Consider the following 19,648-nt stretch of genomic DNA (forward strand, 5'->3'; position numbering starts at 1 on the left):
ATGTTTCTGCTTCACTTATGAAGCTCCATTCAATTTCTATCCATGGGAATGATGTGTGAATCCAGAAAGGTACGTGGTCAAACAGGCCACCTCTTGAAGTCAGCAAACAAAATGTCAATCCAGCCAAGGAGATCAGTAATTTTTAAAGAGATGTAGGCTCTGCATTTACAGGAGGAGGACAGAAGAGGCTTGACCATCAAACATTACTTTATATCAGTTTGCTGTCATCTGATAAATACAAATTTTTACAGTGGCCCACATTCCCCATTTGATTCCTAGGAGTGACTGTAGCTACTCCAGACCTAATAGATACAGGTTAGGAAGAATATACACATAAGGACTACAAGGCAAAAATAGGAAAAAATGTTATGTGTTGCTCTGAAAGCACAAAGAGATGCCCAGGGGAAAAAAAAAAAAAAAGCTCAAGTTTAAGTGATGAACACTTTAGGCCTCCTTTTACTTGTTTATTTGGTTTTTTTACCTAATACAGATCTTATACCTTCTAGCCACTCAGCATGAGAAGTTGTAAGACCTAAGAATCCGTTGCATCTTGCTACATGTGCTTACTGATACAGCACTTACACCAGCTGTCATTATCACCTTCTGTTTGGTCTAATGAACTGTATGGAGCTCAGGTGGTTTGTCTCCACTCCAAAAAGTATGCAAGATAAAGCTTCTTGGATAAATGTGCTATCAAATAATATTGCAAATGGGAAGCGTAGGTGGCTGGAAAGGGAAGAATTGTCGAAAAAGATTGGTCTAAAGGGGGATTTGAGGTATAAGGCTGGAGAAGCAAAGGAATATCATTTCAGTTGCAAAAACCTGATTGTTGTTGGTGAGGACCAGAAAGCCAGACATTTTTCACAACCAAGCTTTTGCTTTCTCCTGTCCATTTGTATGCAACACATCATACGTTCATGCTCATGGAGAAAGTGACCTTACACAAGGGAAAGCAGGAGTGAGCTCAACCACTGTGCTGCTCCAGGGCAGCCAATCCACAACCGATGCCTTATTGCTAAATTAAGCAACAGGCCAGGGTCTGTAGCAGACATGGAATCAAGGCTTCATAAATCAAATTTCCCTGCAGAAATAGAAGCTTGCAGAGAAAAAGCAAACAGTGCTTTTATAAATCCATTGCTTCTTCTATTTTTTTTTTCAGCTCTTTCTGAACAGTTCAGGGCTATTAGTAAATAAATGTTGCAGCAGACTTTTACTACGTGATAATGGAGCATTTATATTATTACTGAAATATTTACTGAAACTAAACAGTATTATGTGTGCAAAACCCAAATCTCATCTGCAAGAAAACTGAAACAGAAACAATATAAATGTTGGATCATAATTATCCTTAATTGCAAAAGCTTTAAAGCAAAAAAAAAAAAAAAAATAAGAATTGAATCCTTCCACTTGCTGGGCTTGATTTAGCACTTCATTAGTGAGGTTTTGCACCGGTTGCAGAGCTGATTTGGAATTCAACTGGAGTAGCACAGTGATGAATAATGGGCATGCTTTATATATGTACTACTTGTGGAACTGGAGATTTTTAGGTGCTTCGAATGTTCACCTTTAGATGGCTGCCAACTAGGCATTACCTGAACTTCTTCTCAAGGGGAGAATCTTAGTGCCTCCACTTTCAAAAGTAAAATTTGAATGGTGTGTTCACGTTATCAAGCTGTTCTGGAGGGAGGGATGCTAGACCCACTTGAAGTGCTCAGCTGGAAATGATTTTGGTGAATCTTGTAAAGGCAATTGCCTTTCAGTGTCAGTCCAGAGAAACATAGGCTGGCTTCTGGAGCCCTTTGCCTGGTTTCTGCAAGAAACTGTCCCGTTTTGCTTCTTGAGTTGCTCTGGGACATACTAAGCCTGCACTTCAATAGCCTTCTAGCAGATGTAACAGCATGGAGATAGCTACATATTTCTGAAGGTCCTTTTCTTCTCCAAAATCATTTGCTGCAGAAGAGGGCTTCCAAAAAGCTTTGGCTGTACCAGCACCCTCTTTCATAGCTCTTGTTTCTCAGCTTCTGGAGGCCTGGCCTTTTTGGCTATAGCATGGGGAACAGACACAGGGAAAGCATTAAGCAGGCTTCTAGGTGTGAGCAGACCTTGCTTTCCTGGAGGGAAAAAAAAAAAAATTGTTAGGGCTTCCAGATCTCACAGCTGCAGTACAGTCTTCTGGACAAACTTCCCTAGAGCAGCTGTATCCAGAACTTCACCTTCTGTAGGTTAAATGGGAAAGTAGTTCAAAATTACAGCTCAGAGGAAACTCAACATACAAGCCTTCAGATACTGTAACTGAATTGAAGCCTTTCATCACACAGTTCTGCTAGCTATGTGCATATAGTATACTTTATTTGTAGCATGTAAATGTTCCGATTTATATTGCATATACACTTATCTTTGTATGTGTTTATATATACAGTGTCTGTAAGACAACTGGCAACCTAAGTATGCCGTGACTAACATCACCACAAACCTTCTTTGCAAGAAAACTGTACCCAAAGTCTCCTAACAGAGAGATTTCTGGCAATAATTCTGTTGGTGTATAGCATGTTGTGGTATTGCCTACGAGCCAATGACAAAGAAAGTTTCATTGTTTAAAGCCTAGTGCAAACATGCAGATACGCGATAAGGAACAGCACGTGCCAAGTGAGCTTACAGTATCCATCACAAGTTATTCTCTTGCATGCGACCGTTCAGCTTTTCCAGGAGAGTCTGTTTTCCTAGGGCCACTGTTTTTATGAGTTTCTCGCTGCAATAGTAACCACTATGTGGTAAGATCCCTGAAAATATTTCTTTAATCTTTCAGTCTTTGAAAAAGCCACCCTTTCTTTTCAATAAACTTTGGAGTACTGTGCCTTACTGTAAGAAAGGCTTGTTTTTATTTATAGAAACTGAAAGGCCTACTTCTTCTTTCTGGAGCAGAACTGAGAAACAATTGACTTTCATATCAATGTTGAAAAGAGAAGTGATAGAGAACTGGGACCTTATCTATGACTTAGGTACAGTTCCACAAAAGCTTAGGCCAGTTGAAGTCCATGATCTGGGGGCTTCACTCCTGTATCTGCACGTCACTTGAGGTGATGGGAGTTCTGTAGGCACTTGGGGTGAGGTGGTTTGGAAAGCTGTTACAGCTACAATTCAGAGTTTGTAGAGTGACAGATTATGCCTGGATTAGCCCTCTGTTCCAGCTCACAGTGAAGGCACGTGGGAGTTTATGCTGGTCTGGGGAGAGGCAGAAGTGTGCAGCTGGGAGAGGGAGTGAGGCAGGCAGGGCTGTAGCCAGTTTGTACTGCCCTGAAACTACACTCCTGCACATCCTTCTGGCAGCCCTTGAGCAAAGGCTGGGTCTGTGCCCCCTCTGCCAAAGGATGAGTCCAAACAGCATGAAGCAAACTGCATTGAATTTTGTAAATTCTCATATCCTCTACAACAGGATGATTGCATGGAAATTGCTGTTAGGGGTGGATCTGGAACATCCTACCTGCCAGCCGTTCATGCCCAGGAATTGCTTGGGAGACTGCTAGATGGCACTAATAAAATCTTGAAATACTTGAAGGCATGATGGACTCACATTGGAGTGCTGCAGTGGATGGCTATAAACTTTTCAGAAGGTATAGCCTGTCTTATAGGAAGCTTCTGGGCTGCATGATTTTCAGAAAATCTTATAAAGGGAGAAAAATATCTTAGGTAACTGCCTTGTTCTCTCCATTGAATTCCCTTTGTGTCTTTATTTTATGTTTCTGGAAAGGCTGTCCTTGCTCCTGCATCATACAGGCAGGGAAATTCTTCCTGCATGAGGCTCCCAGGGGAAATGTCCTGGAGGAGACTGGACGATGCCTGAGCTCTGTGGCTATGGAAAGCAAGCATATTGCTCTCCTCTATGGAAACAAGATTAAAATGAGTCAATAAACAACACATGCAGCACAAGAAAAATCCACACATTGCTGACTTACATGGAAAAGCAATGTGTTGATTAGTCCTCAAATACACTGCATCTCTCTGGTTTGAGAGACTCGAAATTAACTCATTTGTCTCAATTCACTTCACAATTTTCTTTAACTTCTGAAGAGTCAGTTAGATAAAACTGGCTATTAAGTCGTAGCCCATGCAAGGGGCTATTTGTTAGAAATGCCCCTGTAAATGTACCCTGTTTATTTCCCACATACATATCCAACATTTTCTTGAACACAAATAATTGACTGCATTGAGGAGCCTCACTAGGAGCAGGTTTGGATGTATGGTATTTGCCAGAAGATTAAATATTTGAAAACTGTATATGCCCTATATTTTCTGAGAGACATTTCTAGTGGTTTGCTATTTTTTAGAGGGTGGGAGCTTTTTTTTTTTTTTTTTATCAGGGACTCAGTTCTGCTCCCTCTAGAATATTACACAACTCTCAGTGACTTTCAGAGAGGAATAGACTTTGTCTTATCTCTTCCTAGCATGGGATGTGTCTTCCTGAATCTTCTTTCCCTAAGATACTCTTGCCTTACGCAAGGGTAGCCTGAGTGAAGCAGTTAAAAAACTTTAAAGAAATATGAATCTCAGCTTTAGCCAATGTTTCAAAGAGCAATATATCTAGCCTAATTTTATAAAGGTGTCAAATTCTCACAGTCACTTTGTCCAAGTTTAGGTCATCTGTGCTGTTTTCTTTGAAAAATGAGGTACAGTGTGATTCAGGACACTGCTTTAAATGTCTGGCACCAGGACCTGCTCCTGACCCTGTGAGAAGCATTGCTGGGCAGGGAGAAGGCACACTGGATCCCAGTTTTGGACAGCAAGATGCTGTTTGTGGGGGCCAGAGGGAGAAACCTTCCAAACTGAAGGAGAAACCGAGCCTTTCTGAAAGGCTGGCCTTGCTGAGGAAGCCCAGCCGGGTGGTACTAATTTGACCCAGTAATTTGTAACCAAGGGTATAGGGTATGTATGTCAAGATCCTTGTCATCTAACAGAAGTTCTGATCGGCACCACCATGCCCTTGATGGCAGTCATGCAGCAGCCCATGGCAAACAGGCAAGCACATACAAATTCCCCTGTGCCCTGCTATGACTCAAATCCGTGATCTGGAGGGGACTGCCTCTGGAGGTGGTATGGTTAACCTGTGCAGTTGCGCAATACAAATGAACACAGGAGGGAATATCGCTTTCATTTATCTAGCCTTTTCTCATCAACCTCAGTAAATAAGTAGTTGTGTTTTTTTTTTCTTCAATCCACATTTCTCTTAATATAAGCAAATGAGACTAAAAAGAATCTGCCTCTGACTGTGCTCAGCTGAAGCTGAGTCCCTTCTTAGCACTGCTATTGAGATCAGAGAAGCATTGCCAACCATTAACCTAGAAATGAGAACACAATGGGATCCATCTTTGATTACAGTTTTTAATAAAAAGCCTTAAACTCTTTGATAGATTCCTTATTGTGATTGAGATTTTACTTTTTCTTCCCCACCTCTATTTCAAGAGAGCCATTCAGTACATTGGTAATGTCCAATTTATTCTTCTAATTGTGAATGATATCCCCTGTTAGTGGTATAAATTGTACCCTTTGCCCTTGGCAGAATTCACAACAATTCTACTGTTGCCTATTAAAGCAGTTTCATAGATAGACACGCTTCATTAATACACACTTCTTCAAGGACTAATTGAATCTTTCCAATATATCCCTGAACAGCCATTGAATTATTTAGCTAGTGGTGGATGTGTGTAAATTCATGGGCAGTGTTGTTTAAAAGTCACCAGTGGTTAAAGGAAAGAACAGGATGTGCTCTGCTTATGTACTGGCTAAGATGCTTCAGAAGGCTGCATTCCTGAGAAAACAGGCAAAATAGGAAGCTCTCCTCGTCAGCATCATCTTGCTGTGGCAGTGATGCTTGCTCGTAGGGCAGAAGATTGTCAAAATCATCTTATGAGAATGCACTGAGACAGAGTAAGGCAAACCTAGGCTGAAAAGAGGAGGAACATCAGTGGACTTTAAAAGAAAAGACAGGCTTTAGAGATTTTTATTAAAATCACAATGAAGATGACTTTAAGCATGTCACTCTTGTCATGGAAGCAGCTGAGGTGAAGCACAAGTACCCTTTTTCTCCCACAGATCTGGGGATGGCAATTCCTGTAGGGAAGAATTAACTTTCAGTCTCATTTGATAAACCAGGGCTCATTTATCAAATTTCCAAACATTCTGTCATTTATTCCAGGACAAAAGAATTCAGCTGGCTCAAAATAAAATAAAATAAAATAGAGAGGGGTTGAATCACGTGAACAGGTTCAGAAGTAGGTTTTCTCCATGTGTGTCTATGCCTATGTGACTAGTTCATACTGCTCTTCAACTAATATCCTTTTTTTTTTTACATTTTTTTCCTCTTGGCAATATGAATTCTTTGCATGTATATGCATAATAGGAAATTGTTTGTGTGTACAGGTAGATAACCATATTGCCATTAGTATCAAATGCAAACTCATTCATCTCAGTGGAAGTTAATCCTGTTAAGATTTACTTTAAAAGATATTTGCTGATACCATCTTCAGTAATTACTGAAGTTATTGTTATCTTTGTCTATGTTAAAGGTTGGTGCTGTGTTGGGTTCAAGACAAGTTACACAGGCACAGAGTTTCTTCCAGAAGACCCGCAACATATGAGACTTTATTATTGACTATATTGCCAAAATTGCTGTACACCACCTGTTACAGGCTTCAGCCTTTTTGTCCATTAGAACAATCCACTTAAAGACTAGGCTCAACCAAATTTCCTGTGCTGAAGAGAGTTCACAGACTGCTTTTCCAATAAACAGTGTGACCCTTTTCAAAGAAAAGCAGGAAAAATGTGAAGTAACTGCAAGATGTGATAGAACTGGGGACATCCCCGTGGAAAAAATGACTCTGGTGCCTACTGAAACAGGGTATTGGTATCTCCTGGGAACAGAGGACTTCTGCATATACATGTGAGTTAAAGGGAATTGGAGGAAATCTGCAATTATTGTGGGTGCAAATAACATTTACCAAATATAAATCATTTTTTTCCAGTTAGGTTGATGATATTATTTCAGCTAAGAATTCACTGCCTTAAAAAAAATGGTGTTGAATAGTAAACCATTCTCTAGCAAATTTAAATGGCCATGAGCCTAACAAACATGATAATCTTCTGTGGAGAATATGGGTTGTATGATAGTCATGTCAAAGTAAAGTGACTAATAGCAGAGTCTTAGCCACCCTTTGCAATCTGGTAGTTAATACACTATAGCTTTATGGAGATGACTATAGCTTCACTTACATCTCTCATATACATACATATGGTAAGCAGACTTTCTCTCTCCGAGTCCCTTAACTACAGAATGTTTCCCAGAGAACAATGCAATAAATCTTCTGGTTGAGGACTGAGGAGGTGATAAGAATGTCAAGTCATATTTATGCTGTTATTCCCCCGCAACGAGTAAAAGTGATTTATATGTGGACAAAGAGCTGATAGAAAAAGACCCTTATAAATTTAAAATGTTTTTTTTATTCTAGTGACATTAAAGTACCCTGTTTTGCTGGAAGTAAGAAACATTCTTTTTCCATGTATTCTAAAGAGTCAACATCAAGAGAGAGTTAAAATTTCAAGTCATTTTTTAGCATTCAGCAACCTTTCTTTTTTTCTGGCTGAACTTCAGTGTGTCTTCCTGGGATCCAGGCTGCCTCATGTCACTACCTCATTCTCAGGGTCTTAGCAGCTCTCAACACCCAGCAAAAGGAGGGACAGTTTTATGACTACTTGAAGCTGCAGCCATTTGTGTTGTATCTCAGGGCTTTTTGAAGCATGTGCTGTATCTGGCAATGCTGCCTCATTCTAAGTCCCCAGGATGCCCACTTAACCCGTTAAGACAGCTTTATGGCTGCTGGAGATTTCTGTGTCTTACTGGGCATTTTAGATCAGCTTTAAGGCTTTATCTATTGCTAAAGGCAGATTCTTATCCATTATAAATTGCCAAAGATCCATTGATTTCATCTTACTGATAATGATTTCTTCTTGCAGTATAACCAGTAGGCCTCATTTTGATTAAGAGCCTGGCTCAGAAAATAAATAAGTGCAATTCTCTCATTTAAATCCAACATGGTTATGTTTGGGGGACTGAATATTAAAAAAAAATAATAATAATAATTAAAAGGGGAGGTCCAGCTCCTTTGAAGAAAGAAGTCATGCAGCATTAAAAGTTAGCTTTTATGCTAGCCTTTGCCTAGAAGGTTATATCTCATTGTGTTTTTTTGTGTATATACCCACAGAAAACATTGCTCATAATGACTGAGAGCTTTGTTGTTTTTCATCTATGGTATGGAAGTAATAGAGGAAAGAGGACTTTCGTTTGCTTTATTCTCCCTCAGCTTTGGCTTCACACTCAGTGACCACATCCAGGACCTCACACCACCTGAATCTGATGATGAGCAGGAAGGCAGGACTAGCCCCAGGCTTCAGGTTTTGTAGTCACCCCATCAATAAGCCATCCGAGAAAAACTGTCAGCTGGCTCAGAAACATTTAGCACAATTAAGGAAAAGATGGGAGGGTGAAAGATGCCATCACATGAGGCTTGAGGTCATTCTCAATGGGAGCGTGGGGAAATGTGTTTCACTGGAGACTCATAAGGGCGAGCCCAATGCTAGGTCTGAAAAAGCAAATCTAGACTGAGTCCTCTCTGTCAGCTCTTGTGATCATACCTCTGGGTATGCCCTACTCCATTGCAAGCTTAGCAAAGAAAAAACTGAAACCCCATTCAACCCTGTTTTTCAAGGAGAATATTCAGCCTCTCAGTAATCTGGGTGTTTTCTCTCTGTTATATTTTTGGAAGTGTGTGGGAGGAGAGAGGATTGGTTTTGATTTGTTTTTGCTCTTTATGTGCAGGTGGTTCAGCATTGTTGATATTGACAGTAAGTGCTATTTAATGCTTTTGTCTATGCACTCAGCATTGATCTTAACGCTCTTTAGCTACTCATAGTAGTACTAAATATTCAACTAGGAAGAGTGGCAAATAACAAAAGTAAGAGAGTAGACAAAAGGTGGATCCACGGTCATGTATTTTAGACACTGTCTTCTCTAAAATGGTGTCTGTTTCTAAAAATTTTTGAGCTTTCACCACTATTAGTACCTAAGCATTGGGATGATAATAACTACAAGAACTATTTTGACTAATGTTTGTAATGTTTCCTGGATATTGATATAACAAAATTCACCCATGTTTTACTTCTTCTCGTGTACATTCTAAGAATTAATCTGTTGTCTTACTCTTACACTGTGGGAAAAGAAACTGAAGTCATTTGGTCAGATTTAGTGCCTGAATTTATTTCACAGAGCCAACTGTGAAATGCACTTTTTGTTATCCCAAACATGTCTGAAATGCTCAACTGGCTTTCAGTGAAAAAATTGTCCTACCTGTGCTATCTGAAAGAAGAGAGATGTTATGATTCTTACAACAATTTTATCTGGTAATCTTCACTGTAATGTGCATTTGCATCCATGGTCAGGTGAGATTAACATCTGTTGAGAAAATCTTCAGTACTGTCTTCAAAAAAAGAGTTAAAACATCTTTCCTAGTAGAATATGTAAAATACTCTACCCACTGTTGAAGGAAGGGACAGAGGAGGTGACTGGGCTCACACAGGCATATGACATGCTGAGACAGAATTGGAAGAGGAAAGGTTCATCATCATCATAAAATGGTTTGGGTTGGAAGGGATCTTTGAAAATCAGCTAGTTCCAACTGTCATGGGCAGGGATACCTTCCACTAGTGCAGGTTGCTCAAAGCCTCATCCAACCTGGCCTTGAACACTTCTGTTGTCCGTAGGTCACTTGGCCTTGTGAAACTTCATAAGGCTTGTAGGGACCCACCTTTCAAATCTGTTCAGGTCCCTCTGTATGGCATCCCTTCCCTCCAGTATGTCAACCGCAATGTGCAGCTTAGTTACTTAAGGTTATTAAGCTTGCAAGTGTTTTGTAATTTATTCCTGATGTGGAATAAAGAGGAGATCCTACTGTGAGCACCTCATTTTGACTTGTCTTGAATGTCTTTACATGTCTTATATATTGGAAAGAAGTGGTTTTCTTTTTGTTGTTGTTGTTGTTGTTCCAATCTTCCCACTGTAGAACTTAAACCCAACCAAAAAAGCCTATCCTGATCTTTCATATAAAGGAAAATTCTACAGCACAAAAGCAGTGAAATATCATGGCATTGATCTTAATGTTCTTTAACTACACATAATTGATACTTACAGTTGCACTACTTCATCTAGTACACAAGTAGTCTCAGGAGCCTCTGGATTAAAGTTTAGCTTTGCAAATTGAACAAAATTCACATTCGTTCATTCTGAAGATTTTTTATCTGATACATTCTTAGATAACAAAAGTTACAAGTCCCAGAATGACTGAAATTTACACCAAGACTTCTGTGTAGCAATGTGAAGTCTAGCGCATGTGGCCAGAGCCAAGGATGTGTGGTTGTGACTACTGATAATGTATACCTGTAGAGCATATTTCTCTTGGCTCTGAATTTTGGAGGAATATACCAAAAAGAAGAAATAACCTGTCTTAGTAGTTTTGAATTTAACAGCTTTCTAGAGCTGAGATAAAATCACAGACCACCAACTTTTGAGTTCAGAATGATGATAGTTAATCAAAGGTTCTGACATAAAGCAATGTGTCATTAAGCTCCCATTAGATGTGGATAGAAAAATGCCTTATTTTTTTTCTATGCTGAACACCACTCAAATATGTTATCAGCAGGCAAGATAGTATAAAATAATTAGAATTATTTTTAGTTATTTCTCCCTGATTCTTTTCCCTGTTTTCCAGAATTCTGAAGATTTTTGAGCTCAAAGACAAGCTCTTCTGAAATTATTTTAAGGGATGTTGGCTTCAAAAGGACAGTAACCATTTATAAGCTCACTTGCTCATCTGCTGTCTGTGGCTTACTCATTTATTTTTGCCTCATCCACTGAAATCAGTAAGAAACCACCTAGAAACTTCAGTGTTAGTCATATTGAATCCAAAGACAATTCTTGGTACCCATGCATTTCCTTAGATACAGCTGGAAAATACCTTCTTGCTCTGCAACTGTGAGATGTATCTTGCAAGGCTGCCCATGACTCACAAAATCTTGTCTAGCTCTTGTTCTGGAGAGATGTCCCAAAGGAAAAAAAAAAAAAAAATTTAAGAATATGCAGGTAAAGCACCTTACAACCATATTGATATTCTTAATGCATTCACCCACAGCCAAAACGGATATGTTTTTAGCTAGAATTTGCACGGGGAACAGTGATGATTATCACTGCAGAAAATCCATCTCAAAATGCTTTCCATAGGTTTGCAGGTCATAGAGGGCTGGAATCACACAGAATGGGTCCTGCACATACCCCAGAGGAATCAGGACAGTCCTGGCTTGAACAGGTCATGTCTAACTCTTTGGTGTCAGTGACAGAGTTTGGATGCTGCCTGCAGCAAGAAAATACTTTAAGGGGGCAGCAACTAGGGAACAGTGGAAAAATCAGCCTCGCAGAAAGAGTTATAAGGCCAAACAGGGAAGGAGAAACTCCCAGGCAAACCTTGTCCATTCAAGTGAAACTAAACTGGTGAAACTAAGCTCCGTGGTGAGCACTGTTCTTGTAGAGTCCATGGGGAAGGTGCAGCGAGGTCATTTGGCCAGCCTGCTGCACATGAGGGTGTCCAGTGTGAATGGACTGAGCTGTTTACAGCAGGCACGGATGCTTTAATATAAAATAATCCTGAAAAGCAGAAGAAAAGGGCTGACTTACTGCAAATTGAGGAAATGTAAAATTAGTTGGTTTGATCGAATGGAGATAATTACTTTTGTGTTAAGAGAAAGAGAAAAATAAAAGCAAAGCCAACTTTTTGAAAAGAGCAAGCTCAGCTTCTAGAAGGAGCTACACTGAGCTGCGTTTGAGCTACAACTGAGCTTTCTTAGCAAAAGATTTGGTCCCTATTTATTTAGATAAATAGAGGATCTAAATTTTATTAGACGTGGCTGGGCAGGAGGTGCAATAGGGGCATGAAAAGCCAAAAAAGAAATGGAAACATTGGACTTCCATATTTTAGATAAAATAACATAATAGATAGATGATGATGATAGATACAACAACACAAAGAATGGCCAAGGGAAAGTAAATCAGATTTTTTTTTAATAATTCAAGAATAACGGGTGCACGGGCAAATTTAAAGATGATACAAGAATGTCACTTCACAATGCAGAAATACATCACAGTATCGATGTATTGATACATTGATACCACATGTTGGTAGGATTCTGGTTAGAATTAGTGAATACGTACTAGAAACAGGAACAACCGCATTTTCATTTTACCAACTGTCTTGACTGAATGTAAAGCTTTCTGTTTCAGGGCAGTATTGATGTGTTTAGAGATCATATTGACGGGTGATTTCATTCCAGAGCTTTTTATTTTTTCAGGGAGCTGGTTCTAGACTGACATACATTGTATGTAGTTACTTGTTATATCATATTCTTTACATTTAAACAAGTAATTCTGTTCCTCCTCAGTTCTTTTCATCTGCACTCCTTACTGTTCTTGGTACTTATTCTCCATGTTTACACCTATCCATCTTTTATCTACTCACCTTGCCACTTCTATTATATCTACATTTCATCTCCCCTGTTGTATGAATCAGCATAAAAATCGATGTTGTAAGGAAAGCAACTGTGAGCCATAAACAGCCTTGGTACTTTCCTGGACAACTATTCTTTTGGTAGCATGAGGAGAAGATCCCATCTTGTGTGACAAAACGTGAAAACATAAAAATGGCTGCAGTAGCCCTGCCAAAGGATGTTTCCCTCTGGAATAGCATTTTACACAGTCAGCTGATGACATCCAAGGACATAGGCAGAACTTGACTTGCAATTAGAACAAACAGGTTCTTAAAATCTGTACAAATGTGCAAGCCATATAGCAGTCCTTCCTCACAGAACTGCATTGGGAAGGGCATTTAAGTTTGATTTACATTTACCTGCAACACTCACAACCACTCCTTAAAAGAAACTCAGACTGATTTTCTTATTTCCTGAACTTCTGAAAATATCAAAAACATTTGGTATATACATACAATCAACATAGCTTAACTGGAGACAGGGCTCTGTATCCGGAGCCCCTGTGTGTCTGGTACCCCATTAGCTTAATTTATTGTTCACAGTAGGCAGTGGTTATCTGAGCAAATAGGTTTTCTAGTTGTGTTATTTGACATCATTACTGTTGAATATGCACCAGAATACCATGTGGTGAGTACGTAATAAATCAGCTCATTATGCCTATAATCATTATGATTATGTGTTGTTCCAGATCTTAGTTTTGTTGACATAAAAGGAGGTAAACAGCATAAATTACTGACTCATCAAATGGTTGTTTTAATTTGTTGAGGAGGCGGGGGGCTGAGGGGGGGAAGTTGTTTGTGTGTGTGGTTTTCTTTTGTTTGTTTGTTTTTTGTGCATGGCTTGTTTCACATTTAGAATCACAGTAATGAATATATAGAATATGCGTGAAATGGGAATAGGAGATGGTGAAATTAATCATACCCGAACGTACTACACGGACACTAAGGGTGAAAATATAATTATCACAACGCACCAACCAAAAGTTTCCAATTTCAAATGCTGACTACTCCTGATGATTTTCTTGTCATTCATGTGCCTGGAAATGTTTTTCAGCACTAGCTGCTGCACCCCCTTCCCAGGGATCAAGGTGAGGCTGACTGGCCTGTAGTTTTCCAGGTCCTCCTCCTTGCCCTTCTGAAGATAGGAGTGAAATTTTCTTTCCTCCAGTCTTCAGGCACTTCTCCCAGTTTCCACGATCAAGCAAAGATTATAAAGAGTGGCCTCACAAGTACATCTGCCAGCTCCCTCAGCACTCATGGGTGTATCCCATCAGGACTCATGGATGTCCAATTTGCTTAAGTAATCCCTGACCTAATTCTCTTCCACAATAGGTACATCTTTGCTCCAGATTTTCCTCTTGCTCTCTGGGGCTTGGGATTCCTGAAAGCTGGTCTTGTTACTTAAACAATAAGGTGAAGGTATTGGGTTTATGTGGCAAGAGTTTGATAGCAGAAGGGTTGCAGGAGTGGTAGACTTCATCCCCATCTTATGGCTGATGAAATCTCTCGTGTTTTGTTGCAACAGGCTTAAGAACAGTCAGGAAAATTGTGTAAACTGGTGTATTGGGTTTACATGGCAAAGTTTTGTTGGGGGGGGATGCAGGGGTGGCCTCTGTGAGAAGAGTCCAGAAGCTGCCCCATGTTAGATGAGGGACAGACTTGGCCAATTCCAAAAGGGACCCACCGCTGGCCAGAGACAAGCCAATAAGTGATGTTGTACGTGTCTCTGTGATGGCAGATTTAAGAAAGGCTGGGGGGGGGAGGGGGAAGAACCTGCTGCACAACAGCAGCTCAGAGACTGAGGAGTGAGAAAGATCCCTTCAGACACCCAGGTCAATGCAGAAGGAGGGCAGAAGGTGCTCCAGGCACTCAGCAACAGTTCCCCTGAGGCCTGTGGAGAGGCCCCTATAAGCTTACTTTTTAACCTCCTCCTCTTCTTCAGGATCCCCATTTCCACTATCTCATGGCCACTGCAGCTAAGGCTGCCTTTGGCCTTCACATACCCAATGAGCCCCTCATTACTGGTGAGTATGAGATCCAGCGGAGCACCTCTCTTCATTGGCTCATCTATCACTTGGGTGAGGAAGTTGTCATTGATGCACTCTAGGAACATCCTGAATTGCTTATGCCCTGCTGTGTTGTCCTTCTTGTAGGTATTTCTGTAGCTGAAGTTCCCCATGAGGACTAGGATGTTCACGGCACACTCTGAAACAAAAACTGTCAGGCAAAAACTGTGCATGGTAAATGCCAAGGACATTTTCATAATGCTGTAGAAACTCTCATCTTTACATATTTGCAAGTGAAATTTGACACAGCTGTCTGAGGTATTGCAACTAGCATATGGATTTGTAGTGCCTTGGAACCACCATGAAATTGAAAAACATCCATTCACCCCCAGTGGTATATTATTCGTTCTTTATATTCCTTTTTTGTATATATATTTATGAAGACCACGATGTTTAAAGAACACTGTCTTAGAGGAAATATGACCAAGAAATCCTTATCTCTCTAGTCGTAGTGTCATCAGAGCTACTCTAATGATCCAGGAGTGTTATTTCTCTGGCTGAACAGGGCATCCATTTATGAGATGCCCAGTACAGCCCATTAGGTATGTGAGAGGTAAAGGGAGACAGAGATACTGTGTAACATGGAATTACTGTTTGCTCTGCTCTGTTGGTTGTACTGGAAGTGCATGATCACAAAACACACACATCACGTCACCTTGTGTATGTTTCTTCACTCATATGTTTGTCTCTAGTTGTACAGCTACTTAATGCAGCTATCATACCAGAGGACTGTATCTTTTGTGGCTTGGTTCCCAGTCCAAAACAAGCATGTTCATTCAGTCCTTCAATATTTTTTAATGAGAAATGAAGGTGTAAATGCATTCACAAAACTACAAATGTTAAATGATTGTATTCACAAGTTTGCTCTTCATTGCTCTTCTCAGCCCAGTCTTCAGTTGTTTTGCCTATAAAAGCTGTTTTGTTTACTTTTTTGAAATATTTATAGCTCTTTTTCGTGAAGAAGACATGAAATATGCCGTGTAAAAACTGCTCCTACAAAATTTATATTCGGTATCAGTGTCATTAAAATTGAAAATATATTAAGGGATATGGTATAAGCAGTGCAAAAATCAACAAGGCAAATCTATACCAATGTAAATCTGTATATTGCTACTGAAGTAAATGAAACTATGCTAGCTTAGGGCAACTACAAATCTTCTCCACATGTCATAGCGTTTCTCATTTTAAATAGTCATCAGCTCTATTTTTTCAGCTACGGGAAAGAACTTTCTTTAGCAAGATGGTGATATAGTTTTAAAATGATGTTCTTTCCAGCCTGTCAAAAAATATTAAAACATTCTACAGGAGTCTTCAAAGGCACTGTAGAAGTGTGGTTGTCATTTCTGATGATTACTTGTATTTTGGCAGCTCCTTGAAAATCCATCCTCCTATTGGCCTGAGCTCTGGCCTAATACATATCAGAAAACAATTCCTCTACAGCTAAACATTAGCAAGTTAGAGAGGTTTAATTCTGTATTATTCTTGATATTATAGAGACCTATGTCCACATGTCCTGTGTACACATTTATTTTTAAGCATGTTCCATTGACTTCAGTAAGTGCTAAGCACAGTGCTTAAATCTATGCAAATGTCTGCGTGCTGCCCTCAGTATGAATGCTTCTCTGCATTAACACCTACAAGAAATTAACATAAAACAAATATTATAGCTGGAGATTGAAGCAGACAAAAGAATGGGGAAAAATGTAGAATATTGGCCATGACTCACAGGTGATTAAGCAAATGAGGTAAAAATTCTGGTAGACCAGCATATTAATCTCAATATCTAGTTTGTACTGATACGGTGATGCATTGATATGTTGACATATGATGGTCTCTTTAGCATATCAGTACAGCAGCTAGTGGAGTTCAAGGCTCATAGCAGGGTTTAGAAGATGGTTTAAAGGTATTTAATACTAATATTGCGTGGTGTACCAAATGAAACCATTCTGTGGTAGGCTGGGGTTCAGTGAAGAGAGGTAGGAGAAAAATATGTACATTAGAAGACTATGTAGATAAAGTGGACATGCCCTTTGTGCACGTGTGCACTTTATCACCTTAACCAATTCCTGCAATGATCCAAATCTCGATGCCTCCACTCAGCTTTCCTGGGACATCAATGCATTCAGAAATGAAACACTTGTGCCCTACTGGGCATGGCAAAGAGATTATTAATTGAGCTGTATTTCAGTCATATTACTGCTTCATTTCTCTTTGATTTCCTTGCCCATCAGACTCAGAGCTCAGCCATGACCACTAAGAGCAGCAAAGGAATTTTCAGTAATGCTGCACAGACATAAAGAGAGAAATGTTTATCTGAACTCAGCAGGAAAACATTTAGGCACTGGTTTGGAAGCGCATCAGCATGAAGAGGCTTAGAGCAAAGAAAGCTTCCTAGTCAACTATTTTCATCCTCAGAATCACAGTTGCTCTTTTCTGGCAGGTACTGGGACTGATTCCTCTACATGCTCTGAAGGCACTTGACAGCCCTAAAACAGGAAGGGTGCAATAGCCCGTAGAAAGTCTTCCCAGCCTTTCCAGCTGAACCTGTGTGGCTCTTATTGCTGTGACTTTCAAGGCTTTCAAGTTGACCCTCCAGCCAGCTGCCTGTCTTGCATGCCTTTGAAAATCCTACCATGTTTCCATTTCAATTAATTCCAAAGTTGATTTCCAAAGACGACAAATGTATTAGCTATAAATACTAAAACAACTGAAATTCCTTCCTTTGTAAATAGTGCCACAGTCATGTAAGGACTGCCTGGTGACAAGCCTGAATCTCACCTTTCCACGGCGTCTTATTTCTTCCAGGGCAGGGAAAGTTGCTGTAGAAGGGACTAGAGGTAATGTTATTTTGGGGATTTGGAACTGGAGAGAAAGATGCAGAAAGGAAAAGCTGCATCAGATGACACAAGTTTACAGAATTACCTGAGTTAATTGGTTAACTGAGTGCCAAGACTGTGATTTCAGTACCTTGGGCTAAGGAGTCTCTCTTAAGAGTCTAGATAAGCAATCTTCTGTCTAGCAAAGTTTAGGAAAACTATAATAACTGAGGTCCGGGGAAGTCCTCATAGCAGCAAGGTCTGTTAAGTGTCTACAGCTACCTCTTCATAAAAGCACAATTGCTGACAAAGGAAATTGAATCATCCAGTCTTTCTTCTCTTTTAACACAAAAGTGGAAGCTGCACTGTAGTAATGGCAACGGGATTAATTCTAGGAAGTCTGGCAGTGTTTCTGTAAAAAATAGTTCCTTTTGGAGAATAATGACGAGGAGTTGGCTAGCCTGACCTTGAATTCCTGACTCAGACATGACCAGGGTGAGGACTAGGCTCTATACAAGTCTTCCAAAGCACCAAAAAAGTGAGATTGTAAAGACAGCAAAGTAGATTTGAACTACCAGGAAACCCTGACTGTTAATGATGTACATCTTTGCCTTTCCTGATAAAGTCTGATGCTTTCCTCACTCTCCCCCTCCAGTGAGATTCCCTAGTGTTTGAGTGTTCAGGTTCTTAAAAGTACTGTTTTGATTTTGACACATGTAAGGAAGCAGCTATTGTCAGTGATTATTGAAAATCTCTCTTTTTCTGTGATTAAATAAAGTCAGAAAGCCACATTCAAGCATGGATATTACATAAATATGTGCTGATCTCACTCGCAAGTGTTGGGGAAGAAATTGCATATACCATGGTAGAAGACATGAGAAGCGTTTCATGATCCAGCAGTGATCACTTAACCCATGAGTCAAAGAGATTTAGGATCAGTAACTGAGCCTGAGGGTGTTTTGCAGAACAGTAAATAAAATATGGATCCACTAACATGGATCAGGGGGACATGATTTATTGATGTTTATGATGATTAGAGATTAAAATTAATAATAATGACGATTTGTTAGGTCCTCTAGTCCACTGTTCTTTCTGTTCCCCAGTCTTTTCCAGATCGCAAAGCCAATGTGAAAACAGGAGTTGTCCTCGCAGCTTGTCCTATAGTTTTGGAAAACCTGTTCCTATATGCCTATTAAGAAAAGTAGAGGAGTTGGAATCTTCCTGGTTGGAAACCTGTACTTTACTTGAACCTCCTGGCACTGCAGAACCATTTCCTGTGATTGCAGCAGATAAAATTCCTCACTGGTGGGAATGCAGTGCAATTAGATCAAAGCTTTCCAGACAAATATGAGTCCTAACGCAAAGTGCTTCTGTTGCTGTTATTTTTGCGGGGATCTATTTTTTTGAGGGCTAGCCGCAGGCAGGCCGGACAGCTTCATAGCGGAAGCCAGATTTCCGTCTCAAAAGCAGCAAGCAGCCCGAACTGAACGCGTGACAAGAGTCGATCACCATTTGCATCCGCTGCAATGCCCCACGCAAATTTGGATGATGGCTCGTCGGGTGCCTGGATAGCTAAGCTAACCGACACACGGAGGAGGACTGGATGGCACCGGCGGATTTCCTCCCCATGTGCTGCAGGTCTGGCTCTTGTGCCGCGGTGGAGCAGGCGGTTTCCCCCGCCGAGCACGTAGTTTTTGCTCCGGGAGCGGCTCCGAGGTGGGCTCGGCGCGGGGGATGCCTGCGCCGAAACCGGGGGCCCGGGGTAGGGCTGGCGGGGGCTCGGGGCTGCCCCGCTCCGCCGGCGGCCGCCGGGGGGAGCGCTGCCAGGCTCCTCGGCTGCCCGGCTCCCCGCCTCCCACCGCTGCAGCACTGAGCGGCCCGGAGCCTCCCGGTGCCTCTTGCGAGCCCTCCCGGGTTGCCTCTCCCTGCCGCCGCGGCGGGGAGGGCACCCCGGCGCAGCCCTCCTCCCTCCATCTCTCCCTTCTTCCCTCCCTCCCTCCCTCCCTCCCTCCGCCGCACACCCCGAGGAAGGGCTTGTTTTCCTGCCCGGATGATGAATTTCTCCGCAAGGTCATCCCTGCCCGCGGCGGCGGCGCGCCCGCAGCTCCCCGGGCGCCGCCGCGGAGGTAAG

The 19,648-nt window shown here is 41.0% G+C and overlaps 1 protein-coding gene across 6 annotated transcripts in view; it reads left to right on the forward strand.

The window, feature by feature from the left end:
* Nucleotides 1-19,648, forward strand: part of GPRIN3 (GPRIN family member 3) — a 62,519-nt gene that overhangs the window by 8,402 nt on the left and 34,469 nt on the right. For 2 of the 6 annotated variants that reach the window (XM_080591868.1, XM_080591866.1), the window contains exon 1: nt 19,163-19,643. The gene's annotated coding sequence lies outside the window, so the exon portion shown is untranslated. The other 4 variants (XM_080591865.1, XM_080591863.1, XM_080591864.1 and 1 more) reach the window with 4 other exon arrangements.

The sequence above is a fragment of the Anser brachyrhynchus genome, assembly GCF_964034855.1.
Source record: "Anser brachyrhynchus genome assembly, chromosome: 4".
NCBI lineage: Eukaryota > Metazoa > Chordata > Aves > Anseriformes > Anatidae > Anser > Anser brachyrhynchus.